The sequence below is a fragment of the Fundulus heteroclitus genome, unplaced genomic scaffold (assembly GCF_011125445.2).
Source record: "Fundulus heteroclitus isolate FHET01 unplaced genomic scaffold, MU-UCD_Fhet_4.1 scaffold_28, whole genome shotgun sequence".
Taxonomy (NCBI): Eukaryota; Metazoa; Chordata; class Actinopteri; order Cyprinodontiformes; family Fundulidae; genus Fundulus; species Fundulus heteroclitus.
Window position 1 is genome coordinate 271,612 of NW_023396689.1, and position 17,318 is coordinate 288,929.

General features: G+C 39.9%; 1 long non-coding RNA gene across 1 annotated transcript; it reads right to left on the bottom strand.

The window, feature by feature from the left end:
• Positions 1–16,365: 16,365 nt before the first annotated feature.
• On the bottom strand, positions 16,366–17,094 carry LOC118559369. The gene is made up of 2 exons (XR_004928803.1): positions 16,529–17,094; positions 16,366–16,456 (listed from the first exon to the last, which is right to left on the bottom strand). It is a non-coding gene; the product is annotated as an uncharacterized LOC118559369 (long non-coding RNA).
• Positions 17,095–17,318: the final 224 nt, after the last annotated feature.

The window sequence follows — 17,318 nt, forward strand, 5'->3', positions numbered from 1 at the left end:
TGCCAAAAAGTGGAGCCTTACTGCTTTCGCCATAGTACTCCGCTTGATACATATATGCAACATGCTTTATTAGAATTTATGGTGGGACTATTTCCTGTTAAATAGACACTGAAACAGGAAGGTAGAAGAGGAAAAAAAGGACTAACAGTTGAGACAAAATTCCTAAAATGGAGAAAAGGTGAAAAAGAAAGAGGAGAGAAAAGTGAGACAGCATGTCTGAACATCATGCCCTGGCAGTGCTTCTCTTCAGCATGGACAGGGAAGATGGTCAGAGTTGATGGGAAGATGAATGCAGCCAAATACAGGGCAATCTTGGAAGAAAACCTGTTGGAGTCTGCAAAAGACTGGGTTCACCTTCCAGCAGAACAACAACCCTAAACATAAAGCCAGGGATACAATGGAATGGTTTAAAAGAAGTTAGAATGGCCAAATCAAAGTCCAGACCTAAACCTAATTGAGAATATATGGCAAGATCTGGCTGGAAATAGGCACCAGCAACCCCCGCGACCCCATGAGGGAATAAGCGGTTTGGAAAATGGATGGATGGATGGCAAGATCTGAAAAACCTCTGTTCACAAACATTCTCCATCTAATCCAACTGAACTTCAGATGTTTTACAAAGAAAAATAAACATACCCTAAAAGACATGCAGCTGTAATTGCAACAAAAGGTGGTTCCACAAAATATTGACTCAGAGGGGCTGAATACTTTTACACAATTCCCTTTTCAGTGTTTTCTTTTTAAAAATGTTTTAAATCATGTATAATTTTCTTTCTTCTTCACAATTCTATACCTCTTTGCGTTGGTCTTTCACATAAAATTCCAGAAAAATATATTTATATTGTAAAGTGACAATATGTGGAAAAGTTCAAGGGGTATGAAAACTTTTTAAGCCTCTGTAGGCTCTACACCTCTGTGAGTCTGTGTAGGGCACTGGGTACAGATAATAGATAGTGACTGGGGCACAATGTACATGTTTTATGCATGATATTTGCATTTTAGCATCATGTGTAATATCTACTTATACCTCACTCCAAAAGTCTGTTTAACAGATCTGACAGTTAATGGTGCACTTTAATGCAGGTCAATTACCTTTTCTTAAATTTCAAACTACTAACACTGAATCAAAGATAATAAAAAACATGCAAATGAGACAGGTCACACGCATTGGCCAAACCATTGGTTTGTTTTTCACAGCTGTGACTGAGGAGAAATGCAAAGTAGATGTAGTGGTATACACTTTCCAATTCAGAGGAACATATTGTGTCCTCCAAAAATATGTGGAATAACAGAGTCTAGTGTTCCATACTAATCATATGCACATAATTATTTTTGACAGAAAAAAAGGAAAACCTTACCATACAATGAATACTGTTCCAATCTGTTAAAAAAGAAGAAATTATTGTCAAAAGATCAAATCAAGAAATACAGTATACTATTTGGTAACAGAGATCAGGTATACAACCAAATAGATGTAATAATGATAAAATAATAATTCTAAATATAAACCTGAATATACGTGTAATGACACTTTCACAGTTGACAATGACAGTAAAGCTTTGTTTCCATTCCATGTCTAATAATATGCGTTCCTGCCCCACTTAGAGTCTTCCACCAGATCCTTTGCATTCCATTGGTTGTACCCAGCTGGTTTCCATGTAGCTCATCACATCTCCACAGGATTAAAGTTCCTGGTTTCTGGTTCCTCTATGCCAGTTTTTACTGTTGCCGTCTCCCTTGTTCCTGACTATTTCCTTGTCTCCTGTAAGTCTTTCTGTATCATAATCATTAACTACAGTCATATTGAAAAAAATTTAATATTATCAAAAAATCAAAGTCAATGTTTCAGCAACTCAACTGACTATATAGATTAATTACTCATGTACTGATTATTTAACATCTTTAATTTAGTTATTAATATTTTTTTTCTTACTCGTAATGAAAACAGTAAGGAAATGTGGGCTTAATGAAACATGTTTAATACCTGCTTACAGGATTTTTATTTTCAAAAGGTACTTTTCATCTGAAAAATAAGCATCATTGGAACCCATATTCTACTTTACTGAATATTCAATTCAATTCAATTCAATGCAATATGACCACATTATGTGACTGCCTTGGTCCAGTTGTAATTTGGGTCAGCAACAACCCCTGAACATGACAGTGATTGTTAGACACATACAAGATAATCAAAAGTAAAGAAATCCTAGGGTTCAATTGATCTGAAACATTAACTAAATCTAATTCAATTCAATTCAATTCAATTTTATTTATATAGCGCCAAATCATGAAACATGTCATCTCAAGGCACTTTACAAAGTCAAGTTCAATCATATTATACAGATTGGGTCAGATTATACAGATTGGTCAAAAATGTCCTATATAAGGAAACCAGTTGATTGCATCAAAGTCCCGACAAGCAGCATTCACTCCTGGGGAAGCGTAGAGCCACAGGAAGAGTCATCTGCATTGTACATGGCTTTGCTGCAATCCCTCATACTGAGCAAGCATGAAGCGACAGTGGGAAGAAAAACCACCCATTAACGGGAAGGAAAAACCTCCGGCAGAACCGGGCTCAGTATGAACGGTCATCTGCCTCGACCGACTGGGGTTACAGAAGACAGAACAGAGACACAACAAGAGAGACAAAAAAGCACAGAAGCACACATTGATCTAGTAATCTGTTCTACATTAGATGGTAGTAGCGGGTGAGCCGTCTTCTCTGGATGATGTCACAGTTAACAGAACGCCAGACCAGGTGTACCTACTATGAAGAGAAAAGAGAGAGAACAGAAAGTTAAAGCAGAAATGACAACACATAATGCATAATTGAAGAACAGTAGAACTCAATAGAGTGAGAAAATTAGATCCTGATATACTAATAGTTGCAAAGTTCAGTTTAAACGTGTTATGACTGCTATTCCTTACCTGAAACATCCACACCCTTTTTTTCTTTAGACTTTCATGTCTTGGTGACATATATTCTGGCCAAACTGTGTTCCAGTTACTGTTAAAAATTCCTTCTGGGATTTGCTGAATGTTTTCTTCGGTGATGGGGCAAGCAGTAATATACACAGATAACTGTCTATTTCTCCTGTGTAATCCATTCAAATGCTGAAACATACTTATTACCAGAGCTTATCGCGTTAAATGTTTTATGTTGAATGAAATAATAAACATGTGATTAGAGATGCAACTTAGTAGTTTTCTTGGATGTGAAAATCATACATTTTGACATTATTAGAAATAAAACTCAGCACACTGGTTGTAATATGGGATTAGTTAAGTGATGTACTCACTACCAAGGATAACTACTGTTAGCAAATGTCTACTAGTGTTTTATGGTTTTAAACAATAAATTTATATATATATATATTTATATATATATTTGCGTAGACTGGCGATCTGTCAGGGTGTACCCCGCCTCTTGCCCCAGCTGGAGATAGGCACCAGCACCCCTTGCAACCCCACAAGGGATAAGCGTGTTAGAAAATGGATGGATGGATGGATGAATATATTTGCTGATAGTGTATCAGTTGTATGCAACTGATTCATCGAGCTACAAACCTTCCCAACAACAGAAAATTTTGACATTACTACTAGTATTTTTATGTTTGCTAACTACAACAGCATTTGGACTCATATTCCAAATATTATATTGCCTGAATATCTTTTTTAGCATCCAAAATATAGACATGGACCGTCTCACTTCAGATTTGAAACAGAACAGGACACTTTTTTAGAAAACTCAGATTTGCAGCATCACTAGCAAGTACACAGAGAATATAAAAGCCTCCAGCTGAATCCATACATGTCATTTTCACTTCCTATGCTTCTTGAATAGAGAAGCTTTGCATGAAATTATCAGAGTACTTTGCAACCCAATAGCGTGATTCATCTATGTATATGACTTTCTGAATTGGGGTCGATGAGGCGGTGAAAGGAAGTTGCTCTGAATTAATAGCAGCTTTGCCTGCACTCTTCCCACTCTTCCCATGAACTCTATAAGTGAGAGAAACAAAATCGCAAAACCTATCAGATGATTCATAGTGATGCTTTATTGAGTGTATTTGAAGGCTAAATGAGCGTGTAACCTATGGACGCATCAGTATTTTACTCCCAGTTAAATGTAGAAATCTATTGGATCCATTTTTTTTGTGAAATGTATGTGAAAGGAAAAAAACATTTGCTATTGCTGTAGGAGTAAAGATTGGCATGGCTGACAGTCAATTCAATACATTGAAATGTGTTCAAGGTTTGATAACGGATGTTTTATTCTAATACTGTGCAATTACACATGTTTTTAAGTTATCAAATAACTCTTGGTCTGTTAGGCATTATCCAGTAAATATTAGCATATATGGCTTTGATATTAGGCCGATGGTGGAAAGAATGATTCAAGCACTGGCGTTCTTCCAACAGCGAATTCTGCACACATGGAATAAATGAGTGACAACTTTTCTTCAAGTATAACAATTTGTTGACAGAAATAAAGGCTCATCTAGAGAACACCATTATATGTTGTTTACCTGAATTAATGGTCAACAAATCAACAAATCTTCTCTACTATGTTAGTGAAACTTAACTAAAACTACAAAGAAAAGTTATGATTAAAGAAACTACACTATGTACACACAAAACCAACAGAAGGACAAATACAAATGGTTGAAACGATCACAATAAGAAAGAGTCATTCAGTGAAGATCTAAAGCCCCATTTACACTACCCCTTTTAACCGTGCCGAGAACGGTCCGAGTTTGGTAACTGAGATGACTATCGAGTGCAAATGGAACTCAACTGAACTGCACCATGCCAAACACAACTGAACCGTGCTAAATCTAGTCCAGTTCGATAGTAAGGCTCGGCCAGGTTTTTCAGTGGCTCAGTTCTCTGATAACAAAGAGCGCATGAGCAGACCGCGTCATCTCCTCACAGTCAGAAATTTCAGACATTCATTTAAACACTAGCTTTCCTACCGTGCCACACGCTTAGAATGATTCTAAGCAGAATCATTCCAGTGATGATTCTGCTTAGCAGTGTGATGAACCTTGTGGAATGTATTAACTTTGATCCGTTTTTATACACTTGTATGAAGGTTTAACATGTTTTGTATGCTTCTATATGCTTTTATGATTCAAAGTAGAATGTGAGTAGATTAGGGTGAAATGTGCTGTTCGTGCAAGGTACCAAAGAGGAGGAGAGTCCCAAGGCCAGGTCAGCAATTAGCAGAGGAAAGGTTTTCAAGGCCACTGAGCGAACCGAGAGGAAAAACAACTCCAATTATGGTATATGAGATGTTAGGGAGTATAACGGAATTGTATACGTCATATTGTTTTTGTGAAACCTTGTTAAAGTCAATAAGACGAGCCCGAGCAGGGAGAGAGACGAGAGTTGTTGCCCGGAATCGGCAGGTGTACCATCTCTCCCCTTTGCAAAGGTGAAACTGAAATTCTGCGCCCATGGCTGAGTTATTATTTTAAAGGAGAAGTCCGGTCAAAATCAGAATTCAAACTGCTGAAAGTACTTTAAATATAAAACTACTACATACTGTGCAAAAAATTATAAGTTTTTTTAATTAATAATAATTCTCATTTAATCATGTTTATTTGGAGGAATCCATCTTGGTCAAGAATAGTACTGTCACCTCCCATTTTTTGACGTCAGTCGGCGGACCCGCTGTTGAGCAAGTTTCAACGCTCTGTTTGTCACGCGCACTATTTTCCAAGATGGCGACGGCTGGTGCTCTGTACGAAGCAGAGAGTGATGAAGTACTTAGTGACAGTGATGAGAGTTCTGTGGAGTCATCATCATCTGATGGCGATATGGATGTTTTAGAAGAGTTTCTTGACAGAAACCGGACTTTTGACAGAATCCAGCGCACCTATTTCCATTGCAGACTCAGTCGGGTCCTACAGAATATATCTATACACGTGTGTGTGTGTGTGTGTGTGTGTATGTGTGTGTGCGCGCTCCGCGCAGCACGGCTTTGAGCCGTGGAGCACGCACACACAAACATACACACACACACAGAGCGGAGGAGAGATCGCTGAAGTGACTTAAGTTAGCTGATTATTATAGTATAAGTATTAAAATATAAGAGCATTCCAGCACATGCTGGGCGGAGCACAGCTTTGCACCGGGGCTGCAGCTGAGCGCGCGCACACACAGACACACACACACAGCGGAGGAGAGATCGCTGAAGTGACTGTGTTGAAATAAGCAACGTTTTTTCCACTTTTACCAGTTGTGTTGGAACATCCGATGGCCATGTACGTGGGCAGTGTTCCTTTAGCAATAGCTCGTGGGAATGTCAGCGGTGAAGTCCTCTGGAAATCCGAAAAAAATATTGATGATGGCAGCTGTGTAGAACGGCTCCTATTGACTTTGCATGGAAAGCGGAGAGAAATACTGTCGCCGCTTCCGCTTTTCCACGCCCCAGGATGTGATGTCAAACGCCCCTTACTGCCCAAATATGGGCAGTAATGTCAGCCCCCATACACAGTGATTCAGACGACAATTTATGTTTTTATTTTCTTATTGATTAAAGATAAGTTCATTAAATAACCACAAACGTATTAGTTTTAGTTATAGCTAATGATACCCTGATTTTTCCTTGTTGACCGGACTTCCCCTTTAAAGTCCTGCACAACGAATTAACGAACCCGGGGAAGCAGACGGCTTCAACAACCTCAACATCTGTCATTGTTTCCTGCGTCTGTAAGCCCTGATTAGACTATCGTTTGTATCATCCACTTCCCAAAAGCCGACTCTGTCATGTAAATTTACCAAAGGTTGCCTTCTTCACCTGACTTCGAAACATAACTTCCTGAATGTTACGGGCGCCGCCATTTTTATTTGTTTGATACCCTCCTTCAATCCTAGAGAGCAGTAGTACCGTAGATCGTCAATAGGAGGCGAGGAACCGTGCTAGCGTGATGTGTAAATGGTCGTAAGAACCAGGCTTGGCACACTTAACTGATCCAAGCTCGGTCCAAACTCGGCATGGATCGGTTAAAAAAGGGTAGTGTTAGAGAATGTTGAGATTTGGCCACGCTCCTATTCCATTTCACCATGGCCCGTCTCACCCGGTTCAAGGATTTGGTAGCAAAGGAAGAAACAATTATCAGAGACCAAGCACTTATACATATATTTATCACATTTGGAATTCTAAAAGGGAGACAGCACTTACAAACTTCACCATCGATCTCATGTATTATACCCTGAAGTGTTTTCCACGCGGTTGTAAGCTGTTGTCTCTTCGTACAACCCCCAAACGTTTGTCGAGTATCGTGACGTACAGGTCAGATAAATGCGACCCAGCCGTACAGACACAGGTTGCATTTGAAAAGATCAGATACGTATCGGATTCAGGACCACATGTCCAAGTGGCCTGGGTCGCATTTGAAAAAATCCGATCTGTGTTGTTCAGACTGTCATGAAAAGATCAGATCCAGGTCACTTATGGGCAAAAAAAATTGGAATTGGGTCACTTCAGGCTGCAGTGTGAACGTAGCTTTAGCAGGGTAGTACTCATTAGGTTCAGAGATCTTTAGAACCCAAGCTAGTTTGAGTTTTAACCAAAAATAGAAAAGAATGAAGGAGTGGGTTTAGTTCAAGTCTGATGACAACAGGTTATATTAGCTGAACTAATTCTGAAGAACATTCTGTATCTCTTTTTACAATGCAACTCTGAGTGAGATAAAACACTGAGAAAATAACAAATGAATGTACTAACGCTCATAGCCTATTGAATGATTTTATTATTCAATCAAAAAATAAATATATTCAATCAAAAAAGCCACTTCAATCAAAAAGTATATTCAATCAAAAACAGATACTTCAATCAATAAAAATAATCATGGACTGCAGTGACATTGTTTTTTTTTATACATTTTTTATGTTAAAAAGTTTTTTGAAAAACAGAAACTTTGTTTCAGTATGTCAGAAATCTTTGGCTGAGAATCTCTAACTTTTGGTTGAAGAGCCCCATTTTTGATTGAGTTCAGGGACTTTTGAGTTCTGAAAACATGAACATCCTGGGAGGAGCAATGTAAATGAGGAAGCACACTGGACGCTTTGCGACGCAAGCACATTAAAGCACCAGACGTGCGGCCTACGCTTAGGTTAGCTTGTAATTTTAATCACTCAATAAATGTACTGTGGAATGTATTAACTTTGATCCGTTTCTTACACTTTTATGAAGGTTTAACATGTTTTTATATGCTTTTATATGCTTTTAAGATAACTGGCCGAAGGTTTCAAAACACGCCCGTTGGTAAGAGAAATGGAATGTGCAAGACATGTTGCTGAGCAGGTTAAGTTGCGGTGCGCGTCTTGCAGGCGATAACAGGAAGAACCAGTGCAGCGGGCAGCAGAAGAAGAAAGAAACAACTCCGTATAGGGTAGAAGTAGTGTTGGAGTGTAGAACTGATTGTGCAACGGTGTGCATCATTTGCTCATGTAACTCTGTAAGACCCTCGCCTTTGGAGTAAATAAAAAGAGCCTGGACAAGAAAGACAGCAAAGTTGTTTGCTCGCAGACGTTGGCTGTGGTAACTTCTCTCCCTTTGCAAAGGCGAACATGAATTCTGTTTCTTCGCTGAGTTTTTTTGCACTCTTAGACTAAGTCCTGCACACGACTCAACGGACCTGGGGAAGCAAGATGGCTTCAACAGTACACTATAGGCATGATATGCACGTAAAATTTGTGTATTTCCTCTTTCTGCCGCCTAAAATCCCTGCGTGTAAGCTATGCCATTTATGTTATGTGTTTGTTATAGGGCATTCTTGGATTTAATGCTGGGAGGATTATTGCTGTCATGTCCCTGGTCTCTGTGTGCATATTGTCACTGCTTTTTCCAAATAGGGGACATATACTGGAAGCCATGGCTCTGGAAGCCACCGTGGCTCTTGATACATCACAAAGACTTGCTGTCTTGGTAACAGATGCGCCAGCAAGACGTGCACCAACAATTTGTCCTCTTTTGAACTGTGGTATGTCACCCATAATGTTGTGTGCATTGCAATATTTTGAGCAAAACTGTGCTCTTACCCTGCTAATTGAACCTTCACACTCTGCTCTTATTGATTCAATGTGCAATAATGATGATTGGCCACCAGGCTGGTCCAATTTACCCATGAAACCTCCCACACTAAAATGAGAGGTGTTTCAGTTTCATTGTCCAACCCCTGTATATAGTGTATTTCACTTACTGAATTGAGTTACTGAAATAATTGTCTATACTTTTATTTATTAAGATTTAATTCTAGTGTTTATGTAAGGCAGAGGTTACAAATGTAAATGTTACAACCTTTTGTTTGGACCGTTTTTGCCTTTTCTTCTTTCTATTAAAAACGGCTCTACGAAAAGAAGTGGAAACAACGCCCCCAAAATGACGCTTGTGGCCAAAAAGTGTATTACGTCAGTAGTGGTTTAGGATTACCGTAGCAAATGAATGGGAAACGTTGACTGTCGGCTGTCGCCAATTAGCTCATTAGCTGCGTCTCAGATCGAAATACGCAGTTTGCAGCTCTGCAGACGCAAAGTTTTCCTGGTCGGCAGGTTTTGATGAAGACAAATCCTTTTCACTCAGAAGGTTTGATTTAAAATCCCCAAGCGATGAGAGACTACGTCCAAGGAACTCGGAAGCTTTGCCTTTGACGGTCATGCCCACCACCAGGCTGGCGCCTTTTTCAACTTCTTCAGAAGTTGAACGATTCTAGTTCTTATTGCCACGTTGCCAGACAGGACACAAAAAAAGAAACAGAACTGCTGGCTTTGTCAAGATGTTGATAGATAATGTGGAGCATATACAGTAGGGTGTCATCTACACTAAAACCCTTCCTATAGGCAAACTGAATTGGGTCTTGAAAATAAACTACCTGTTTTCTTAAGTGATTAAGAACAACTCTCTCAAAACATTTCATTATGTGTGATGTCAGCGCAATAGGCCTAATATTAGCCAACATACAACTGACACTTGATTTCTTAGGGATTGGCACAAGACATGAGGTTTTTCACAAAACAGGTATTTTAGCTGCAGACAGGGACAGTATAAAAATAAAACAAAAAAACTGCTCCAAGCAGTTCAACACAAACTTTAAGGGTGCATGGATGAACACCATTGGTGCCCACAGCTTTATTAGGGTCCAGCTGCCTGAACTGCTGCTGGACATCTTTGATACTAAAGATAATTTCTGGGCATATATGTTCCACTTGATCTGAAGACAGTGCTGATATAAGTTTGTTGTGTTCGTGTGAAAAATCAGACACATCAAATCTGTCAAAATGCGGGTACATCTTATTCACATCCAGCCCTGTGCTATGTAGACTTGATTTACAGGGCTCATATCCAGTCATAGTTTCCATACTGTCCAAAAGACACTTAGGATTAGAATCATCAGTAGAACTTTCAACCATTTCTTTATATTGCCGTTTGCTTTGTTGGATTAGTATTTTAAGCTATTTTTGTGCAGTCTTAATTTGCCCTGGGTACACACTATAAAAAGTGAGCTTCTTCCTGTTAGTTGGAGCTTTAACCTCCTTAGTCACCCAAGGTTTATTATTGGCAAAAAACTTCATTTGCTCACAAGGCGGCACCAAATCAACACAATAGTTCACATAACTTTGTCATCAATGTGATCAACATCATTACATTCACAGCCCTCTGTGAAAATAGACCAGTTCGTGAAGCTGAAGCACCCTCTCAGCGTCTCACAAGTCTCCTCGAACCATACACGCACAGTCTTATATGTAACTGGCTGCTTCTGCACAACAGGTATATACGTGAAGTTCAGTAGCACAAGACTGTGGTTGGACAGTCCGAGTGGAGGGAGAGCAGAGGAAACAAGACTATCCTTCATGTTCATATAAAACAAATCAATGGTCTACTTTCCCCATGTGGGAATTTGGAGAAATAAATTATTGAAAATGAGACAGATAAATATGTTGGCTAGGCATTATAATAAACTTTGACTTGGGTTTTCTCAAATAATTTACAGTAAAACTATGAAATATTTTTCTAGTTATAGTATAAGTCAGAATCTTAATATAAAATGAAGAGAGTTTGTTGTCACCTTTTTTGATTTTGGAGAAATTAATTACTGAAAATGACACAAATCAATATGTTGCGTAAACATAATAAGGGTCTTTGACTTGAGTTTTCTCCAACAATCTACAGTAGAATTATAAAATATTTATTGTACTTATAGTATATATGATCCTTTAACATACTATGAAGAGAGTTTGTTCTCACCTTTTATGATTTTTGAGAAATAAATTACTGAAAATTAGAAAAATTATAAGCATTATAAAAAATTTTGACTTTGGTTTTCTCCAAAACTCTACAGTAAAATTATGAAATATTTATTCTAATTATATTATAAGTGACCCTTTAACACAATATGAAAATAATTTGTTGTCACCCTTTAAGAGCGTGGGGAAATAAATTCCTAAAATGATTCCAAGTTTATCTTGTATAGGCCTTACGAGATACTTTGATTTGTTTATTTCTCAAAAATAAGCAGTTTTTTCATAAATATACATTTTCTGAGAACTATACTTCTCATTTTCTCTTCATTTCTGTCTTTTTTGCGTGCAAAGCCACCCCTACTGATTTGTTACCGTAATGCACCATGTATGCACAAAGCTAATCTTTACAACAGCGCAAACATCAGCTGGCTTGACCGCTCAAGTGAGCCAAGTGTTTGCTCACTTGACTGCATTGAGTCACTTATGTCCGGTATTGGTCTTGTGTCTCACTTTAATATCATGGCACAATAAACATAAAAAAAGAAATCCCAATTATGAGCATTACAAGCCCATTTTATCAATGTTTTTGGTTTTAGCATATCAAGCATGCTGTTTACTGGCAAAGTAACGTGCTATCTATGTTAGCATGTAATTACTGCTTAATTTAATGCACATTAAATGGTTTTACTTACAGCTATTAAGTTGATGATGAGTTTTCACTCTGATGAATCGACCGGTGCAAGGGGATAGCTACAGGTAGCAGGAGAGCGAGTCCCCTTTACAGCTCATGGACTTTTCGGAAAATGGCGCAACGCTCTCTGGGGGGGGGGGGGGGGGGGGTGTTAACGTTGGTTGGGTGTAATTGAAACTGGTTGGGCGGGACATAGAAAGGGTTGAAAATGAAGGGAAGTCAATGGGATGTCCTCAGTAACTATACAAAACACAGATGTGTGTTGTGTGCGTGCGCGTTCCCTGCGTTCATCCATGCATGCATATGTGTGTGACTCTCAGACAGCATGGAGGATCATTCCCATTCACCACATTCCACACATTCTGCTTCAGTTTTAATACGCCAATAGTTACTAAAATAATTGCAAAGAATGAATAATGAGGGTTTTTTCAGAAGCCCTCAGACCTTCATTATTCCAATTTATACAAGAATGTTTGGTGCATACCGATCAAAGAAAATATTTGCAATCCAAAACAAATAAAATGTGGAGGTCAACTGCCTCTGATTTTGAGTGCAAAACTGGGTGATAAACATGCAAAACAAATGATTTGCTTTTATCAAGCTAAATATCATAATAGATCTTTTTCATCAACCTTTACATTGCTGCAGTTGGAAAGTTCTAATTGAATTTAAAATGGCTATTCCAATGTGGGTGAGCCAGACTGTGCTGGTCCAGGATTAGCACAGCGCTCACATTCAGAGTAATTCATTAAATTTGCCCTTTTCTCTCTTTACAGAAACATTTTCTATGCTGTGAAAGACATGAACAAGTACCATTAAAAATGTTGTGTTTGGATTAGAATACACTTATAAGAGCATTTACAATAACACATGGTGTTTAATCCTGATGCGACTGTTAAGCAGCCCTTTAGTTCCGTGCCAGAACAGTTCCACCTGGCACTGAACTTGATGAGAAGCAGACAACAAACGCAAACTGTAGCTCTTTGAAGTCACAGTCACCGTCAAGAGGGGAAATGACAACAGATTTGTGCAGCAATCTGCTGAGGCTTTGGTGGGTGACGATAAATCCAATTTAAGTGTGTATACCGGAGACGCATTTTAACACCAGGTGTAAGTGTAATCCTGCTGAACCGGAGCAGAGGCTTGGGCCAGATATGAGACACATGCTGCTGGCAGTTGGAGAGGAGGCTGGAGTCTGAGAAAGAGGGGATATCGAGGGATCATATCCATCCTTTTGTTATTCCACTGCTGATCCATTTGCTGCTTTAGTCAGAGAGCTGGCATTCACGCCCACAGGAAAGGAGCAGAGAACCAGAGGATGCTCTGTATGGAAAACAAAGAGCACCCCCTAGTGGGGAGTCTATGATTACAGAAAACAGAATGAGCAGGAAATTGCTGACCTAGTTTGATCATACAATTCAATAATGATTAATAATTAATCTTTAATACAGTAAAATATTAAATCATTGTTTAGATCAGAAATGCAAAAAAATATTTTACATCCATTATTTGACTCTGTTCCATCTAAAAAGCAGCTGCTTTTTTTCCACAGTGATATTCCGGCACACTGATATTGTCTCCGTTCTGAAGTGTATTCTCATTATTAAGAATTAATCTATCAACAGCAGTGTTTGTGTCTGTAGCTGTAACAGATCCGCTGATTTCTATCGGATGCTCGTGTTTCAGCTCTGTGTGAGAAAGGTACCCAGGTTAGACATTAGACACCGACATCATTTAGTCTGGCAAGCTAGATGTTGCAGCATCTTCCAAATAAAAAGCCTTCTTGGCAAGTAGCGAAATCCTGTGACGGTGGAGGAAGCTGAGCGCACATACACACACACACACACACACACACACACACACACACACACACACACACACCGTGAAGCCTATCAGTCATGCTGTTTATGTTGAATGAGTATTCTGGCCAGCAACAGCTGTGTTTACTGCTAGAATTCAGCAGAAAGCTATATTTGCTAATAAGGAACTATACCCATCCTAACTCAACCCTTTGGTGACATAACCGACTTGTTTGAATCCCAGTAATATAGATGTGCTGTGCCAATTTCTGTTGCAGTATATTCACCACCATGCTGACGGATATTCTAAGATAGTAGTACAATTGAATTTTGCTTATATTTCAGTTTCTTGTGTTATCTGAAATGATTGAAGTATAATTAGATATTCAATTTGTACTGATAAATAAAAATTTCCAAGCTTCGAAATTAAGAGGGCTTACATAAGCTTAACATAAGCAGCAATCTGCTTATGTTAATGGTTCTTAAATAGACAATGGATCATCATTGTCTATTTAAGATTTTTAACAACACTGTGTTTACAAAAAGTAAAATCTTACAGAAACAAGTTAGTTAAAACCAAGTGTCATTTAGTTAAAATACTTAAATAAGGAACTTGTTGTATTGTAGTTTTCCATTGTCTGACGCAATATATAAAATCTTATCAAAACCCCACAACATAAAGATAAAATGCTCTGTGTGGCATTTTATTTGTGCAGTTTAAAAAGACTGCATTGTTTTTCCCTTTTCTGTCTTTTCTTTGGGGAAAGGAAAAAGGGAACTGTCCAGGATCCACGTGATTGAAAGGAAAAATAATACAGTCCAAAAAATGCAAAGTCCCCTCCAATATTCCAGAGGAAAATACAGGCAGGGGTCGTAACTACCACACAGGTAGTTCAGGGTAGCCCGTCATCTTGAATTTATTCAGTCCATAAAAAAACCTGACTGCTGAAATATTTTTGAAACTGCAGATTATCCAAATGTGTGAATTGTTTGGTATCCAACAGATCCTTTCCACAGACACAGTGGAGGATGAGGAAGTGACACGTTGTAGCCCCATGACATATAGGAAGCAACCTCAGAAGGAAGTTGGCCCAAAAAATAAAATACCCTCAGGAAACAGGGGTTACACTAACCCAGGTATTTCTGGACAAAGTGTAATCTAAAAGCTGTTATTCTCCCAGCCAGGTGGACAAGGCCCTGGCCCCCCTCTTCTCTGGGTAAAAACAACACAGACTGTGGCACCCAATAAAACCCATTCAAAAAAAATTTAAATTTTTGCTTGTATGTTGACCAACAAACCAGATGGTTAGTCCATGCAGGAAAGTTTGTGCCACAGCGGTGATATAATACGGTTATTTAAAACCAATACCCTTCCACTGTATGACATGGGAGTGTAGCTATCTCCACCTTGCTATTTTGCTATCAATTTTCTGTTCCATGTTTTTCCAGTTCTTTTTTTCAGTGTTATCAGTGTTTTACCTAAAAATAGACCGAGATATTTAAAACCATATTTTTTAAATAAAAGCCCTTGATGGAGAACCGGCAGCCCTTCATGCCATTCACACATGGCTAGGGCTTTGCTTTTCCCCCAGTTCACCCTCGCAGAAGATTAAACAGAGAATTTGTTGGTTATCTCGGTCAGTCGGTTGACATCCAGCTGATCTCTAGTAAAAACAATGATGTTATCAACATAGGCAGATAAAACCACGTTGCTATTAAAACCAGGTAAAACCAAACCAAGAACCCTGGAACGTATCTTTTGAATCAGGGGTTCCAAGGAGAGGGCGTAGAGCATCCTGGACAGTGCGCAGCCTTGCCGAACACCTCTACACACCCTAAAGTGAGAATACAGATCACCGTTAATCTTTAGCACACTTTCAATGCCGCTGTACATCACCTGAATCTTGCCAATCAGACCGGCGCCAAACCTCTCCATTGTTGTCTAGAGGAAGCCGTGTTTGACGTGATCAAACGTCTTTTCTTGATCTAATGCGATCAAGCCTGTTCTTAGACCCAATGACCCGGAGACCTCAAAAATATCCCAAATTAGGTAGATGGACCTGCCAGGCACGCAGTAGGTCTGGTCGCGGTTGATGACCTGCTCCATAGCTTATCTCAGCTGAGTTGTCAAGACTTTGGAGAGGATTTTGTAGTCGTTGCAGAGGAGAGAGTTCTTAATGTCCTGCAGGTTTCCCTTTTTGGGAAGGAGGGTGATGATTGCCCTGCGACATGAAAACAGGAGTGAACCAGCAGCCAAACTTTCATTATACACATCCAGCAGGCCTTCTGCTAGGATGTCCCAGTAGGCTTTATACAATTCTACCGTGAGTCCATTGTGAGTGCTTCTGGCTCTGCATACTTAGGAGGGCTGTGTGGAGCTTTTGTACCCCCAGGGGGTGCTCCAGCTGTGCTTTGTTCTCCTCAGAGACCTGGGGCAGCTCACTACAGAACTCCCCAAGCAGCTCCTTGCTGTTCCCAAACTCACTCTCAAAAAGAGAGGAGCAAAAGTCCACAGCTCTCCTTCTAATCTGGCCTGGTTCACTCAGCTGCTGCCCTGTGTCAGATAGTAACTGTCATGGTTTTTATGTGTTTTGCCCACATGCAGACACAATACGGAAGACAGAGTGCAGTTTAAAGATGTTTATTAAATGGTTCAGGTACAGGGATCGCACGGGTGTGGAGATCCGTCGAGGTCTGAACATCAATGCCGGAGGAACTGTGGGAAGAGGAGGAGAGTGTTTACGAAAGACTAAACCAGATAGAAAATCCCAGAAGCTGAGCCGCTTACCATTTAGTTGAGCGAACCTAACCAGGGAGGGGAAGGTGAGGGAAACTCTGAGGCCGAGTGTTCATGAGGATGGCCGGTGGTTAGCAGCTGGAGGGCGGACTGATGGCAAGGCGGCGAGGGATCCGGAGGGAGCCATGACAGACAGGGGAGACAGACAGTTTGACCAGAGATCAGAGGGAACCAGCAGAATCCAGGGAAGGGAAACCTCAAGCCCAGCTAGGTAACATCCAGAGAGTACGAGGGGGAATGCCAGAGCAACATCTGAGTTTCTGGGATTGTTGGAAGATGGTTCGTCGAGTGAGACGTCAAGACGGGTGAGTAACCCAAACACAAAACTACAAGAAAGGCAGGAGATCCAAAATTAGTCAGGTTCCAAAGATACGAAAAAACTCACAAGTTCAGGTTTGCAGGATCAGGTCAGAGGCCATGTCGTACCACGACTGGGTAAGGCTCTGGCGTCTTCCATCTGTCTGTGCCTTTCTTAAGACGCCAGTGAACAGCGCTCCAAATGAGCCGCAGGTGTGGGCCACGCCCCCCAGCAAACTAGAACCACCTGTGAAGGAGAGTTAGAGCACCGTCCAAACAGAGAACCCTGACAGTAACGAATGAATCACCTTCCTCTGCCCACGTTTCCTCTCCAAGCTAAAGAAGAAGCTAGAGGGAGCATACATCTCTGTGATGTTCTGCACCCAAGACCTGACCAATATGCCTTGGAATTTAGACTCCAGCAGGTTGGCTAAAACTAGCCTTTTAAATTTGAGAGCTTCAAAATGCTCTCGATTTCATGTGG